The sequence below is a fragment of the Ambystoma mexicanum genome, chromosome 6p (genome assembly GCF_040938575.1).
Source record: "Ambystoma mexicanum isolate Mex_15411 chromosome 6p, UKY_AmexF1_1, whole genome shotgun sequence".
NCBI classification, from domain to species: Eukaryota; Metazoa; Chordata; class Amphibia; order Caudata; family Ambystomatidae; genus Ambystoma; species Ambystoma mexicanum.
In genome coordinates this window covers 1,029,513,280-1,029,530,473 of record NC_090935.1, presented here as the reverse complement: position 1 = coordinate 1,029,530,473, position 17,194 = coordinate 1,029,513,280, and the positions used below count along the sequence as shown (strand labels likewise).

General features: G+C 46.1%; 1 protein-coding gene across 4 annotated transcripts in view; it reads right to left on the bottom strand.

Moving 5' to 3' along the window:
• Positions 1-17,194, bottom strand: part of CDC42SE2 (CDC42 small effector 2) — a 559,740-nt gene that overhangs the window by 484,131 nt on the left and 58,415 nt on the right. For 2 of the 4 annotated variants that reach the window (XM_069625634.1, XM_069625632.1), the window contains exon 1: positions 12,432-12,549. The exons of the other annotated variants lie outside the window; for them this stretch is intronic. The gene's annotated coding sequence lies outside the window, so the exon portion shown is untranslated. Of the gene's footprint in view, positions 1-12,431; positions 12,550-17,194 lie in introns of those variants that run through there. 4 annotated transcript variants of the gene reach the window in all.

Below are 17,194 nucleotides of genomic sequence, written 5' to 3'. Positions count from 1 at the left end.
GCATGGCGGTGTGCAAAGGGGCAGGGCAAAAGGCGGCGTACAAGCAAATACAAGCTGGTCAGAACGGGATGCTGGCTTTTCAATGGCTACGATGCGTTCAGATAGTTGGTACCAGTGCTTTGAGAAACTGAGGAGGGCTGAAAAGGTCACACGAAAAAAAATGTTTAAATTTGCTATTAAAATAAGAATTCCAGCACAGTGGCACTTTTAAAAGCCAAGCAGGACACTAACTCAGCAGGACATTCAATGGGATCTTTCTTATCCTTAACCTCAAGATCACGCTTCACTATTGAAAGCAATGAATTCTTCAGCCAGAAAAATGGCTTTCATCAAGACAAATCGCCAGAAACGTCGCCATAGGGACCATGGAAACAATGTCCACTCAGCAGGGACTTTTGTTTCCTAATGGCAACATCAAAGCGCAACAGGCGGCACTTCTGCATCCCCTCTACACCCAACAGGCACTTTCATCACAATTAGAAACAACAGCCTGACTCCCTGCAGCCTCACAGCAAATGCAATGAGAGGAGTGGATGGTCCCAGTGAAATGTAAATTGAGAGCAGTTTACATTTTACCCACAGAGAGCAAACGGATGAAGGCAATGGGGACCATGCAAACATTTCTAATCACTGCACTTTTCATGTCCTAATGGCTGCACCAACGCCAGCAGGTGGCCCTTTCGGCACAATCTTCCCCTCTGCACCCAGTGGTGTCGCTAGGGGGCGGAGGTTCGGGGGGGCCAGTGACCCCCCCTCTGAAATCCTGTGCCCCCGCTTCCTAAGGCAAGAAGTGATCATGTTCTCTGTTCGTGGTGTCATTTGTGACACTCACTAAGGCAAATGTCTGCATATAACACAGCAAATACTCTCCTTCTGCTCCTTTTGTCTCAACGCTAGCAGTGATCTTGGTATGCATTCTGGCATAGGTATGAGCACGAGACACTTCTCAGGTGTCCTGTCTGGCTTCTGCAGAGTGACCTCCATAGTGTGGAGAGCAGCTTGCAGCCCCTCCCATTAGAATGCAGCCCTTGAAACTGCTAATGATGGGCCATTAGTCACTGAATGGTTTCGTGCCTGCATTCTGATGGAAGGGAAGGTGCAGTGGGGTGTGGGTAGTTCGTGTGCACAAAAGCCTCTCTGCAGGAGTGCTTGTGACATCACACATTACCTTTCATAGGCGGCCCCCGCACCTTTGTGTCATTGGGGGCTAGGATGATCCTCCAGATGTCATTTCTCCCCAGAGGGGAGTCCCTTTCCATAAGGCTAGGGAGGAGAGGCCACCAAACGATTGTCCCCCCCTAGATGTAGTAACATGCGGGAAGATCTCATGGGGAGTGACTTCCCTCGTGGGGACGCGGGTGTTCATCTGGAACAGACCCTTTTCCTCCTACCTTACAGGGCAAAAACATCAACCCACCCTTCCTTAAATATCATAAAATCTGAGAAGATGTGTTATTGTAATGTGGCCGACAGTCTCACTATAATAAGTACTAGGAGGAGGAAGAACTCAAGAACGCTACAGGCAAGCATGAAGAGTGTTCGACCAGCTGTTGTCAAACTGACATTACACTGGGGCAGTTCCAGCTACTTAAGCTAAATAGTAAAGACGGACAAGGAGAGCAACCTCCTGAGAGGAAGCAACCTCCAGAAGGAGAAGTTGGCGAGCTAGGATGCTGCCAAAAAGCCCATGAGTTGGAAACAAGACATTTGAAGGCTGTGTCAAAGCAGCACTATGGAGTGACTAGAGCGAACCGAGGGATGCCAGGAAAGCGTCCTGTCCATCAGCTGGGAGTCGACAATCTTGAAACGAAGAGCCAGTGTGGTGGTGGCGTGACATGTACATGGTGGATCGTTTGGTCTGAAACCTGCGCCTAGACTGCCAGCAGTAACTGGGTGCAAGGTGATGTAGGCCAAAGACGAGTAGAAGACAGAAAGAATGTTAACTTGCGACCCCTGGTGAAACCGTGAAGCACTCCTGAGAGAAGGTAAAAGGAATGGTAGTAAGTTCAGGAGGGGGGCTAGGAAAACTTGAGAAGGCGAAGCTGAAAGCAAGAGAAATAGATTATTTTGGGAGGCAACTCCCTGGTCAGTTCCATAACACTGTGGTATTGAAGAGTGAAGGACTCTGGGAACCTCTCCCTCGTCCCAGTGGGGGCATATTGAAAGACAGTGTTCAAGCAGGAAAAACATTAAATCTGTGGAAAGAACTTAAAGAATTGATGGAAAATCTAAAATTGCAGTAACTCAAGAGAACAGAGAGCTTGTGAGTCTCTCCCTCGTCCTGGTGAGGCAAGTCTAAAGACAACGTTCAAGACGAGAGGCCTGCTAAAAGACGGTTATAAACTAGGAGAAGGGAGCCCTTCTCCTAGTCCAGTGATATCTGGGGAACTTTGTGAAACACAAACGGTGAGAGACTTTTACCCAGGAGAAGACATCCCTTCTCCTGGGTTAGAATATAAGAACTAGTTAGTGATTTGTGTTTAAGTGACAGGGAGAGAGTCGGAGTTTGCACTAGGACGGTACCTTTACTTTGGACTTCACACGCTGCATGACAGACCAGAGTTTAATTTGGTGGAGGTAGGAAACCACATCTAGAGTTAGGGAGAGATAGGTTTTTCAATGTTATAATAAAAGTCTACAGCAACAAATATGCCTTCAATTGGTCAGACTCCTCAAATCGAGGTCACCACAGGGCGGGACCTACAACTCTTTAGGGCAGAGTTGGGGGGGATGTTAAAGTGTGCCCCATTCAAGATTTTAAGGCTTACTCTGAATACAATTTAAAACAGGCTTTGTCCATGATACAAGCACGTACACAGTACCTAAATCTGTTTCCATTTAGATTTAGTGCCGGTAGTGGGCTGAGCCAGCGCACCGCACAATGACAGACGAAACACTGGAGACCATTTCTGGGCGGTGCAGGACCAGGAGGTGACACCATGCCCTTTCTGGGGGTAGTACCAGGAGGCCCCATACAGAGTACCTGTACTGACTGACTTCTGATCATGCCCCTGTCACCTCGAGCGGCCAGCAATCCCTAGTGAAGGCAACCCACTTACACCACTGGCCAATCCCGGGCAGTGGGGAGCCCCCCAAAGGGGCAAATCAACATGCTCTAGGACTGCCACCACCTGCCACAGGGACCAGGACCTACCGTTCCAGGGCACTCCCAATGCCCCAACCCAAACAGTGCATATGAAAGTCAAAATGGTTCTGCCACAAAAGTTCAGTTCCTTGATCAGACAGGTGCTCCCTGTCCTGATAAGACATGCCCCTCACCAAACCATTGGCCAAAATCCTGAATCGCCAGTGGCATGATGCCAGCCAGTGCATTGTTCCAATTTTCCTGCAGAAATGTTCAAAGGGTGAGCAGCCACCTGAGTCTCACCTAGATCGTGGAATGGTCGTTGACTATGCGACAATCACTCGAGGGCAGGACCTGCATATCCACAAGAAGAGGAACACCAACCCCTCCCTCAGCACCTTCCTTCCCAAGGGAACCAGGTTGCTGCTCCCAATGTAGAAACATCACCAAGTGTGGGACAGCCAGCTGCCACTTTGTTCTCTCCTTTGACACCACCTCATGCACTTACTGCGCCCACAGGGCCCCTACACCGATGGAAAAAAAACGGACCCCTGGAAACTTCAGGAGGCCCCATCTGCTCCATCCTCCTGATAAATGAGCGGCCAATGACCATACCACTCTCGTTGGCAGCATCCTGTAAGTTGACAATAAGACACATGAGACACACGATAATGATGGATTAACAAACCTGCCTCTGCCACCGAAATAAAACTACTGGCGAACCCTCAATGCCCTATTGCTTTGCTCATCTACACCCTGTACGCCTTAATATGATAGGTGCAGGCAAATTTAACTCTTAAATGCATTGGATCTCCACCAACCCAATTTCATAATATGTTCCTTATCCCATCCTGTTGTGGCTGCCCCTATCTTAAATAAATGGGGTGCAAATCCTAAATCTTCCAGCCCTGCTACCGTCTTCTCAAAAACCATCCTACATTGGAAACGAGGCAAGCTGGAGCCATCATAGTGCAAAAACAAAGGCCCTGCATCTCCCCCCCCCCCCCCCAAACAACCTCAGGAGATCTGCCATTACCCGATCAGGACAAATATGTGTATCGTGGTGTCCTTGTAATGATACTCCATCCCCTTTTCCTTGCTCATCCGTCTTGGACCATCTGACCCAAAACTGGACCGTTGTGCCGTGACAGACCAACACATCTGAGCATGAGAACCCCCTACCCCCAATGTGGTGGCCGACCAGAGATTTAAGTGGGCCAGGGTCGGCAGTCTCCCAAAACCTTGATCGAACTGGCCAGGGCTCTACCGGGGCTCCCTCCGCTCCCAACAGCAAGGAAAGTCACTTTTTTGGTCCCATGCTGGGGAATCGATTTCTGTGACAAGCTAGTGTCACATCACACTATGCTATTTAGTAGATGCTAGATTTCTTTTATTTCGTTCTATAGACTCCTTGAAACAAAGCATTTCATAGGTGCTGGACAGGGAGGAAAGCCACTTTATTTTTTTAATTTTCCCATGCTGGGGACATTTCAGGCCAATTCCATCATGTAGGCCACACCCCTCGTTACAGCACCTCCCCGATTTCTCACCTCACTCAAAAGCATTTGTGGACCCTACCAGCTCGCCAATCCTGAAGGCCCCAAAGAAGGCAGTTACAAGCGCCACCCTGAACAGCACAACGTCCAACTGTCCCAAGCACTGCATGATAAGACAGCATTGGAGGGTCCATGAGCATTGTGCCATTTTTCCACGTCCCCTGCAACCTCCTCCAACCTGGTGGTACCTTTCCGCACAGCAAAGTCTGATGACGGGCTTTCCACCCCTTGCAAACCCTTGGCCACTGCAGTTCCGACTGACTTCGGAACCGTTCCGTTGGGATTAAGATACTCCAGTCACTGGGCACTATTCCCCTGCTGCCCAGATCATGGAGCCGCCCACCTGGGATGCAGTGACCATGGACCACACTGGGAGGCCCACGGAAGGGGGGGCAGTAACCCTACAACCACCACCCCACTCCTGTCCATGGGTTCCTACCTAATTGATGCCCATGCTGTCCATCTGTGTGGGAATGGCGTGTGCCGGACCGATCACTGCCAGTCTCCCACACACCAGGGGTCCAGACTATGCATCATTACACTGATAGGTCCTGCTTCCTCCTTCACTGGTCACCACTGCATTGTCCCACATATCAATACTGGTTGGGTGTGGCACGGCTACCTCCCCCCTTTGTGCCTCAGCTTGCACTGTCCCCTCTACAGAGGCTGAATGAAACCCCCGCTCCCCGAGGCAGCTGCAAACAGAAATTTCAGCAAAGGCAACCAAAAAGATGTCCTGCTGGCATATGTGAGGCGGACAACTTAGTAAAGGTTTTTCATAAGATGCCATTTTATTAACTCAAAAAGGGTTTGACAAGCGCCTCACTATCCCTACCCTGATGAGGATTTACCTGCCCATCAAAATAAGCGAAAGGAAACTAACAAAAGGAATCTGTCCCTCAGAGATGTACATACAACAAACTTAACAATGTAATGTATGGCATAACAGAAATACCAGTTCTGTTCAACATAAACCGGATAACTGTTTCTCCTTGCAACTTGGGTGAACTCCCCTTCGACAGATTCAAACCTGATTTTCAACCAACCGCTCAAAATTAGGAAAGTGTCATCTTTGTATCTAGAGTTTTAATAAGATTCTTCTTGCTCCAAAAGTCTCCACTTGGACTTTGACCAACAGTTCAAAATATTCCACAAGTCTTTATCTCTCCACTTGTAGAGCGTTCCACATAACTTCTTAAATAACGAGCACACTTCCACAGTTAATCTGCATCAATAATCATGCTTTTGTCAGGATGGTTCCACAACAGTTCACAATATACTTTAGTGGTCTTGCCACTTCAACGCTTTTAACCAGACCAAAGACCTTCAATGACTTTCACCTGGTAGACCCACCTGCCAGGTCTACCACTACAAAGTCCATTGGCCTGGTGCACTCGCCTGCCAGGACTAATTAAATCTACCAACACTACAAGTACATCTGTGTTAAAGTTTGCTTCAAGTACTTATCTGGTAAAGTTTGCCTCAAACAGCTTTTGACTTCCAACTACTTCAGTATTGACTGCTTCTTTTGGGAAGACGTGAAACACATTGTTGCCAGTTGTTCCACACTTGTGATTACCACCTGCAATACAGATTATGCTCCGCTCCTCCTGACTACATTCTATAAAAGGAGGGCAGCTCTTCTGCCACTCTGTTTTCTCACGCTTCTACTAACCAATGACAGAAAATAGCTTTTTCCTCACACTTGCTATTCTTAGGCTTGGACCATGTTTATTTGATTATTTTACAAATATTGCCTCTGTCGCTTTGGCAACATGCGTTATACTCTTGTTTCTGAATTGCCCTCTCTTGGCTTTGGCAATAGCGGTTCTTTTTCACTTCTCTTAAAATTACCCCCTCTGGTATTTGGCAATTCCTTAGGTTGTTATAGGTATAATGATACCCTTCTTGTTTGTTCGCAAAGTTCTTAATCAGCCTCTAACTTCTTTTCATCAGTTCGACATTCAAAGGCATTATCGGTCTGCCACTTACCTTCTGCACATCAACTTGGTATTCACTAATGGCCAGCGGGCGATTACGGAGCATTCCTGGGTTACACAGTATCAGTGAACTCACTGCATACACGTCTGCTTGCTCCACTGCCACAGTAACTTTCGCTTCCTCCGCTTCCTTCTACACGGCAGTCCGCTCCTCTGCATTCCATGCGGCCCACACTGGTCGGGAGAGGAGGGTTCCCTGCTCCACAAACACTCTAGTGCTCGCCTGCCATCGGAGTCACCCCTTTTAAGTGTAACGCTTCCCACAGCGTGACCTCTGCACTCATGGCCCAAAGGGGGAAAGCTTTCCAGAACAAGGATTCCAACTGCACAGCTGTTGCATACAAGGTCTTGACAGGTAGAGACAATTTCAGAATCAGCATCCGCTCCGTAAATAGCAGTGGCTCCAGCGTCTCTGCTCTATTTCAACTTCTACGGTCAATGCAACGTGGAGTCATGACAATCACTCTGCCATCTGCTTCTCCTCATGACCTGCACCGGAGGGGGCCCTTTATAATGCCCATTCCCTCTTAGGTGTGGGTCATTAGCCTCCCTGGGCTGCATCTTGCAGTTCAGTGGCTTGCATCCCTCTTCCTCGTTTCAGTACTTTGTAGACTTCAAGTCCCACAATGCCCAATGCTCAAATTAACTCTTTCTTTTACAGTTTCAATTTTAAGTAGGCCATTAAGATGGTAGAACTTCTGGGGAAGTTAATGAGGGGGGAGGCAGGGGTTTCCCCATTTCTCCTGACCTGCCCGTCATCCCCCATGTGATCCTCCCACAGATCAACCCCCCCCAGGGTCATGATCAGAAAGAGGGTCTTTTCCCTGGCCACATGAAAAGGGTCCCAGGCCAGGTTTTCTGGGGAATCATCTGCGATTCATGACACAAGCTGTGGATGAGGAGAGGGACCGGCAGCGGGATCACAGAGGAGGAGGATGATGAAGGCGATGCCCTCCACCTCCTCGGGCTGTCCTTAAATAGCATTTTTTGTGCCGCCAACTTCCCTCCCGGTCCCCGCCAAGCCTATGAAATTCAGCACACGCCCCCGACCATGCCTCTTCTCCCACACAGCACACCTGGCCGTTTCTGGCCCAGTTGCTTTGTGCCATCATTGTGCACCGAGTGGGGATGGGTGGGGGGACCAGAGGAAGGGGGCGAGCAGCTGAGGCCACATTTTACACAGCCCCTGCCCACCAAACTCGGCCCCCTCTCCAGTCACAGGGGTCTTAGTGGGCCTCGCATTCAGACAGTCCTTGTTTTACATAGTGCATGTTGGCACCTCTAGTAGAGGAGTGTTACTTAAACACAGGACTCTGGTAGGCTCTTCAATTGATAATTGAAAAAGAATAGTTATGTGGGTCCTCTTTGGTGAATGATGTATGATCAAGGTCCCAATGAAAAATAAGTCATGTATTTAATATTAATGTGTGGTTTATCTTTTAAACCAAATGTGAGCACTTTTTATATTTAGAAAATGCATTTTAAAAACCTGAACTGTATTGGAAAAACTAGGAGGAGAATGAAATCCAAGTCAAGATGAGATGAAGAAAGTACTCCTACAGATGTACTGCTGCTGCTGCCATGTCAGGGGCATGTGTTTCAGGGCCTATTAGTGTTGGCAAATTGTGTCTCTCTGTGGCTTGGTTTTCACACATTGAACATGGGCGGCGGCAGCAGTCATTATCCCCACGCCCATTGATCCTTGTCCCAGCCTCACATGGTGAGAAGCGCTGGGGATGCCGGTGAGGCACTTCGATTATAAATGATACAAAGTTAATGATGGCTGTAGCGGTTTTCATTGAAGGAGAGTGAATGTGTCCTGAATGTGTGTGAATGACCAAGGATAAAATGTCAGAGGGTTAGGGGAGATTCTCTCTCCCCACCACCACTCCCCTCAAGATTTTTTTAAAATAACGAGTTGAAATTGTGAATTTTACACCAACTGTTTATGAAGAACTGAGTAAAATGCCGTACAATTTACAATTGGTTCTGTGAAAAAAAAAGTCTAATAAATGAATGCCAGGTTCCAAACAGTACACAGGCGCATTGGATGACACAACATGCCTGTGCCCACAATATTTGTTAATATTGCCACTGTGATGAAAGTGGTTTTCTGCCCACATCTCTGATATATTCCACCTTTGCCTTGTAAAATACTTACCCATGTTGTCAGAACAATATATGCCAATATTGCCACTGTAAAACACTCCATGCTGGTCAGTCTGAAATATATGCCAGCGGTGGTACTATAAAAGCATAGTTTCATGATGCCCGTGTCTATGATAAATGCAGCACAACCCTGTAACCCATTTCTCATGCTGCCTTTAAAATAATGTAATAATGGTGCCGAGTATACTCAGTATGCCACTGTAAAACCTATTCAAGGTGTGGGTCCCTCACAGTCAAGGTGCTGGTGAATCGCCCCCTCACCACACATGTGCTAACAGACACCCACATTAAAACTCTTGCGCGTGCACGCACACACACACACACACACACACACACACACACACATCGCAATCACCACAGGCAAACACACAAACAAATGTTGCCCTTTTTAAAAATAAAATATACCAGTGTAGTGAGCCATTGTCCTTGTTAACTCTGCTCGAGGCACCAGCAAGTCAAAACAGTAAAGGAGGCAGCGCAAGCTGCAAAATGGGACCTGGAAGCGGAAGGAGTGTTATTTTTTTTTTTTTAAGCATCTGTGTCATTCATGTCCAGGTAGGTTTGCGGGTAGAGATGCTGTACTGTGCATTTACAGAAAGTAAATGGATAAAATAAGATCAGTATAGATTTGGCAATTCAGACCAATGTCCGCAAGGCTCCAGCCCCAATGAAAGTAAAGGACCTGGAGACCGGCAAAGGCAATGAGCAAGTGACAAAGCTCCATGGACCATACTTAATTTGTATGCATTGTAATGTGAAAAAGCACTTGGGACACTCCCACACGGAATTGCAAACTTCAACGGTAAAAGCAAGTCAGTGGCTAAGCAGGCAACAGGGGGAGCACCGGGACACATGGAAGGTGCTTGGATGGGTGACCACCCTATTTTCCTTGCGCTATACCACTGCTCCTGCGACAGGCCCGTTACCTTCCCCTTTAAGAACCACCCTCTCATCGAGGCAATGCCTAAGGACATCCCATTAGTTCATGGTGAATGTCCAGCTGTATTGTACCATAATCCCATACAAGTCTGAATAGTGCCATTTATGTCTCTTTGAGGTGTCCGTCGGGCATCAGAATGGCGGGTTACGGCAACTTACTCCAAAGTGTAAACATTGTATTTGTGCACTAGCATAGCATACCTTTAAAAAGGATGATTTAACCAAACATTGGCAGCCAAACACATTTTACACAACCTTATTTGAAAATAATCGATCACTTACAATCCACATTGGGGCCTACCTATCCAGACTTGCACACATTATCATTGCAACAAAGCAACCTTACCATGCTCCTTCAACACCTATGTTTGTCGATACCTTGCAGATCCTGAAGCACTAAAAGACAATGAACTGGCAGAATGTGTGCTATACAAGACCCAATGAAAACACAACTACATGGCATATCACATTTGAACTCATTCTACTGCGAGGAAGAGCGCTGCCTCGCCCAAGGTACTCTAGTGACTGCCAGTAGCAGGGGAGGAAATGACAGTTCATTCTCCTACAGTCCCTTTGCTTCTTTAGAATCTGTGGTATACTGACAAGGTGCGGAGTGTATATTTCCTTTTAAAGCAAGTGACGGGTAACTCTACCGGGGTCAGCGCTACAATAAGCCAATTTTAGGACACAGCATGAAGGACCATAACAGTTGATCAGGAGGACACCAGACTATACCTAAAAACATGAAATCTGCCCCATTGTAACAGAGGCATTTTATGAATAGTGTGAACTTAATGACTCATAGGGATGCCCAACCAATGCTTGATGAGACACAGTGGGCTCACTTTCTATGCCGTGGAGCGGTAAAGTGAGGCATAAAACCAAGGTGCAAGCATTTTATGCCACACTTTAAGGATCCGGGGTTGCTTGGTCATGTTTTGCAGTAGGAGATGGGAGGGGTAGTAGATTTCCGCCTCCACTTCCCGCCTGCAAAACCACTCGGTTTTATACCAGCTGCATTTGACTTTCATGAAATGGACTGCAAACGTGAAGTATAATACGACTAGGTCTCCTTTTACACTCCACGTTTGCATTCCGCTTTGCAAAAGTAGAAAATGGCATGCAGTGGACATAACCTCATGTCAGTGCTAATGTTCGCGATACCCTGCATGCAATTTACACTTTCTAAAAGAATGTTGCCCAGTGACATTACATTATTTGCCCAGGATAACATACTTTCGTGAAGCAGTAAAGACCGTATTTCCACTGCTCTAAAATGTAGGCACGTTAACACATACGTTCTGAACGATATGGTACAAATATTTAAGAACTGCACAGCTACTGTAGTACAGAGATTACTTGTAAACTGCACAAATCAGCCATGTGACAATATATAAATGCATATATTACTCAGGGTACAATTAGAGCTTTATTTTCCACGTCCTGAATGAAAGACTGTAAATAATAGAAAGCAGTTTCTTAGACTTCAAGACATCATGAATATGTATACTAAGCTTTAAAAGGGTGTTGTACTTCTCTCACTTTAATGGTCTTGGAAGAAGGCACAGAATTTGAAGTTCACTGGTGCTCTCAGTCTAACTTTTAGATGCAAATACCCCATTACCCATATAATAATGCCGATAACAAAAAGGTGTTCAGTAAGTCATTGACAGGCCCATAGGGGATAGCTGTGCCCCAGTGCCTGTTAATCGCCCGGGAGGCAGCCAGCTCTGGCACTGTAGCGAGTTTTACAACTCCTGCAGCCTCTATATATTCGGGTCCCATAAAGCGCCTACATAAAAGGCGCAACACGTGTTGCGTCTGAAGAGCCGCTAGTGCACCCTGGTGCAGGTTAGGGAATATTATGCTTGTTTTTTCCAGACGCTGCAGCACACTTGAAAACCCAGAGCCACCCTTCTCTCCCCTGGAGACTCGGAGAAAAGCTTGAACCCCGCAGTCTCTGGGCCTGTCTTGGATATTAGGCAGCCCTGTGCAGAGGGCCTTTTCACTTCGTGAGCTCTGCCCTGTACATAGTGGCGTCTCTGGGTTTGACCCTCACATTACTTGGTCAAACTTTACTGGTAGCTTAGTTTTGGGCTCGGACCACGTTTTTGTTAAACGTATGCCGTGACTCCGATATGAATTCAGAGCAATCTACATTCTCTTAAGTTTGGTCTGTGGCCGTTTCCTGCAATGCCCTCCTGACCTTTTCCTAAAATTGTTATGGCCCTTTCTTAATGCACGCTCCTGCTTCCGTGCCGATTACCATCTGCCCCTCACGCCTCGCTGTGCAAATGCGGTGGACTGGCGGTTCTCGTGTCGACTGTGCGCGAACATCGCCGCTGGCTCGCCAGTAACTGGACCCTATCACGGGAGCTTTCTTGCATCCCTGGGTATATACTGAAAGAGGCGCATTCCGACTATTTTTATCAAAACGATACATACACCCCTCTAGCTACCCCCCCCCACCCCCTTTTCACGAAATATATTTCAATAATTGCAATTAACCAGGGCACGGGTGACGCTAAATTATATGAAGTATGGCAGCGACGTCAGCGCGAGGCTCGGTGTGCGTGCATGGCGTACGATCAAGTAACCCAGTCTACGTTGCGTTCTATACATCTAGTCCAGAATACCCAACCCTGCACGTTTTATATAAGATTTTTTAGTTCGACTACTCACGGATAAATAAACGAATGCACCCAAGACTTGGAGCGCTGGTTCCTCAATGCTGCCCGTCAAGCAGCGCGCGAGCCTTGCTCACAAGGGCTGGCGGATCTCTGAGGCAATGCACCAGTCTACATACAAATCAGCTTGTGGTCGAGCTCTTCCTTCCACCTACACATGCCATTGCCATGGAGATGCAGCATTCGGTTTCCTTCATTTTCATAGCCCCATCTACAAAAAGCTCGTCAATTCAGTGACACTGGTCACGTGACTCAGACCCGACGCAAGTAAAAATAGTAGCATTGCAGAAGACAACTCGTACTCCTCCACCGGCCTTGTTATGCAAACCTGCAGCCGACCTTTGATGGTGTAGCACAAAATCTGCGACAGATGCTTTCGCTAGCTTAAAATTAGCGACCCCTCGTAAAGTGCAGAGCTGATTTTGCCTGACCCATGAATAGATCAGCAGCAAAAATCCATTAACTGCACGCTTGAGCTGTAACTTTATGCATAAATAATGTTTAGGAAAGATGCGTTCAAAGAATATGCACATCATTCAGCCACCCCACGCCACCCCACCCCCCCCACACTCCCAAATAAAGTGCTGTGCCCATCCACCCCCAAATCGTCCCCTATATCCTCCCGAACATATTTACTGTTTGGCATTTCTACCAAAAACCATTTAAAAACTTTCAACAAAAACACAAGCTACAGGAGAAGAATGTCTAATTTAGCAATTTAGTCCACTAATCCGAGCCAAGGCCGCCTTGGATACAGGAGAACCACCATCAGACCCGCCAATTCTGCAACGTATAGAGGCGAACCAGAAAGCCAGCACTTTGCAAACGGCTGAATTAGTTTCATAGATCGGTACCATGGAGCCGAAGTATGATTACGTAGGCTTACACCCAGTTTTCCCAAAGTGAACATACACTTATGCCACATAAATTCAATGCAGTTTATGCAAGGAGATCCCCATGCAGATCTATTCCTTAAGCTGCACATTTAAAACTGTACCTCTCAAAACCTACATCCAATGCCAAACTGCCTGTTAAGGCCCTGTATGTACAATGAGTGACGAGTCAACGAAATAGCTAATGCATCCAATCACTTCATACGATTGAAACTACTTATCCTTTGGCTTAGACAACAAGGCAGTAAAGATTTGTGTATGAATCAAGATTCTGCCAAGTGGATCTGCGCTGTACTGAAAACAGTGCAAATCGCTGGGCCCTACTCTTCTTAATTAATTTGTTAATCACTGTTTTTCAGCATAAAGTCGAAACGCCAGCACATATTGAATGCAACGTTTGGCAAGTAAACCGGAACATTTTGTTTTTATGATCACATAAATAAGGCATATATTTCAAAGTAACTCGATTCCAATTCTTACAGAAGGACTTAGACACAGGTGGACCTCTAAAGATCAGTTTACAGCACTAAACAAAATTCTATGTCAAGACCAGGAGGCTCGTATTATGCTCTCTCCCTCTCTCATCTTTACCTTCTCGAGCAGCAAACATAACCACAATAATCAATATAACAAAGCATAAAACTACAATCCCCAACATGTTCGAGTCTTTGGTAGTTCAGATTATTGGACTTTCCTTTACCAAGTGATTCTTCTGACCAGTAGTCGTTCACCAGTTCCAGTAAACACGGTCGACCATATTAGATCCTCCTCTTTCTTTGCTGCTCGGGCAGCCAGTTAAGTACATTTTGTCAATTTAATATGTGGAATAGTCGAAATAAGTATTACACAAATAATCAGTAGCAAAGTTAGCAGTGTAGTGCTAGTGTGGCATCATTGGGGATTGACGGAGCATATCCGTGAGAAGTTAGGAAGTAAGCTTCATCATCGAGCTGGTAAGTAGAGCGAACGCTCCGATGACTGCAATAGATCAGGCCCATAGAAAGGCATCACGGTCACGGAAGAGATCAAGGCACGACAAACAGTTTTTAGCTCTGGTGCCTGCTGATCACTTTCTCTGCGACTTTTGGGGTCTGATAAGCCGAGCACAGGGAAACAGTGTGCGGAGTAGCTGAAGCACATTTTAACAGGAAATAAAGTCCTACCAAGTTGTTAATCATCGAGATCATTGAAGAGATCAGTGAATTCAAACAGCCGATTGCTGCATTCTCAAATCCAGCGGATCGTGCACAGGTCGTTCATTCAAGAGGATAAGCATAGCAGTGTCTTATTAATAACGTGCTGGCATAAGGAATCGGAGGAAAAGAGCATCAGAGCAGCATCATTTTTAAATGTGAATAATTCCCTTTTTCCATGGAACTTTGGGCTGGCAGCAAAACAGCGCTGCTTTTTCACTCGATTCCCTTTGTATATGTAAGAACACACTGGCACGCTCCCTCAGTGTGCCCCATTGTTCCACCCTGCCCAATGTGTGCTTGGCAAGGTGGTGCAGCCATCTTTTTTGTTGCTGCAAAACGTGGTTTTGGGGCCATGGTGCGCACAGGAGCCAGTGCAGCCATTTTGCTGTTCCTGCTGAAATGTAGCTTTGTTAAGGATGGGAGGAATTCTGTTCCGTCGGTCAATGTAGCTCACAAATAAATGAAAGGTCTTTACCAAAGTATTTTGCTCACGTTACAATCTTTGAAGGGGCAACCACAATCTTTGCTTCATGGAATTGCTTTATAAACTAGGGATTGGACTTTGCATGTGAAATTAAAAGAAATCCAGTTTTTTAAGTATTCAATTAAAACAAATATGAGGCCATCCACCCCGCAATGTCCTGTAAGCACTAGCCCAATCTCATTAAATCTCCATTCGTATATAATTTCAAGTCGAGATGGGTGTCAGTGTATTGGTGTATACAAACATATCTGACTATGATGTCCCAATGGCTCCATATTAAGAACAACAAGAGTGGGTGAAAAGCAATCTCTGTGGTACATAAAAGGGATCAGGGCCAGGAATTGAGCGATCATAATTAATTAAAACCATAGACATACAGAGAATTTCATGACACTTTAGCCTCATAATTCCATTGCACATAAAAGGCTTAATGTGTTCCTAGAAGTCTGAATGTAGGGACAGTGGTGGTTCGCAATTTGCAGGTTTTCTTCTAGGCCCTGTGCAAACTTAGGTTGGGAAAATGCTGCTCTCAATAACCCCAATAATTGATCGCATAGTTCTTTTAAATATCTAGTATGCCTAAATAGGGTTGGTGTGTTAGCTGGTTCTGTTAAGTATTTGGAAGTTGGTACCGCCAGTATACTTCTCCAATATAAAACATATGCCAAACTTCATAGAAAATCCGATTGTGTGCTAGAAGGAAAAGTGCTTCAATCTTGTGGATGATTGCTCAGGCATTCGTTTTTGTCCAAGCTCAATTTGGGGGACACTACATGGTATGAGCCTTCAGAGATTTTTAAACTCCACTGCTAACGTGGCGGCAGAAGCATTTAATGCCCATAATTTACGCTTTGCATTGGGCAGCTCATCGGACCACTTTTTAAGATTGCTTGTCAGACATATAAAACCATACATGTAACCAATTATGACACCAGTTGCTTCCAAAGCCGTGTACTAACCCACAGAGCCACAGTTGCTTAAACACAGAAACCCCGAAAGAAAAATATAAAGACCAATCAACTAAAAGAACAATGAAGAGAGTCTGCATGCCTCCAAAACCAATGAGACCAGGTCACCCATCAGATTACGGGCCGATGCAATAAGACGACCAACGTGCAGCGATACACGTCCTTTTGTCGCAGGATTTTTTTGTTGCAGGGTTTTTTTTAACCGCAACTGTTTTTTGGGGGAAAAAAACTCATTTTTCAGAAAATTGGTGGGTGGGGGCTAGTTGGGGGGACCCCCCCCCCAAATAGAAAAAAAATGGATTTTTTCGAAAAAAAAGTCGCAGTAAAAAATACGAAAAAACATCCCCGCAATGAAATGACATGCAACCGGTGCAGCATTCCTTACCAATCACTCAGATGAGCACAGACATTGTATGGGAAAGGCCCTCCTGGGTACCCCACGATTAGTCCCCTTCTTGGGGCAGATGACATAAAAACATTAAAAAAAAAAAAAAAAAGAAAAAAAAAATCTTTCCTGCCCTCACTCAGAAATCTCCTGCATGAATGATGGAGCGAGTATCAGACCACAGGCCACTACAAAATTGACATCAGCACTTGCTCCATGAGCGGAACCAACAACATGCTAAGCGGAAGAGGTGATACCACTTAACATGCACGTATTATCATTTTCAACACCATACCTCAGTATATCACAAGTCCCAAGGCTCTCTGTATGTAATCCAAGATGGCGGATCAGCAATTTAAAGACTCGGTCTATCCAGTCAATTTATGAGCACAGGTGAACTTATGGCCCAGGCCAATACCAATTCCTCTCCAATTTGCTAGCACAGGTGCTGACCCTCACAGGGACGGAGCCCTGAGGGGTGGACAGAGGAATACTGTGCTATATTAGCCAACCTGCCCAGTCAGACAAGGAGGGTGTTTGTTGAAGATCTGCTGGCAAGAGTTTGGAGAGAGGAAAAAGCATGGAGAAAGGAGTAGCAGGAAGATGGGGCAAGGGAGTAGCAAATAATGAAGCGGTGGTAGATGTAAATAAGGAGGAAGCTGGTGAACATCAGGATGGAGGCATTAGAGGAAAGGGGGAGGTTGGTCTAAATCAGGAGGCGACAGAGGAAAACAAAGGATATGGGTGAACATCAGAAGGAGATGCTAGAGGACGAGAAGAAGCTTCTTGGAGAATGTCAAAAGGAGGTGCTAAAATAACTTAAGGAACAGGT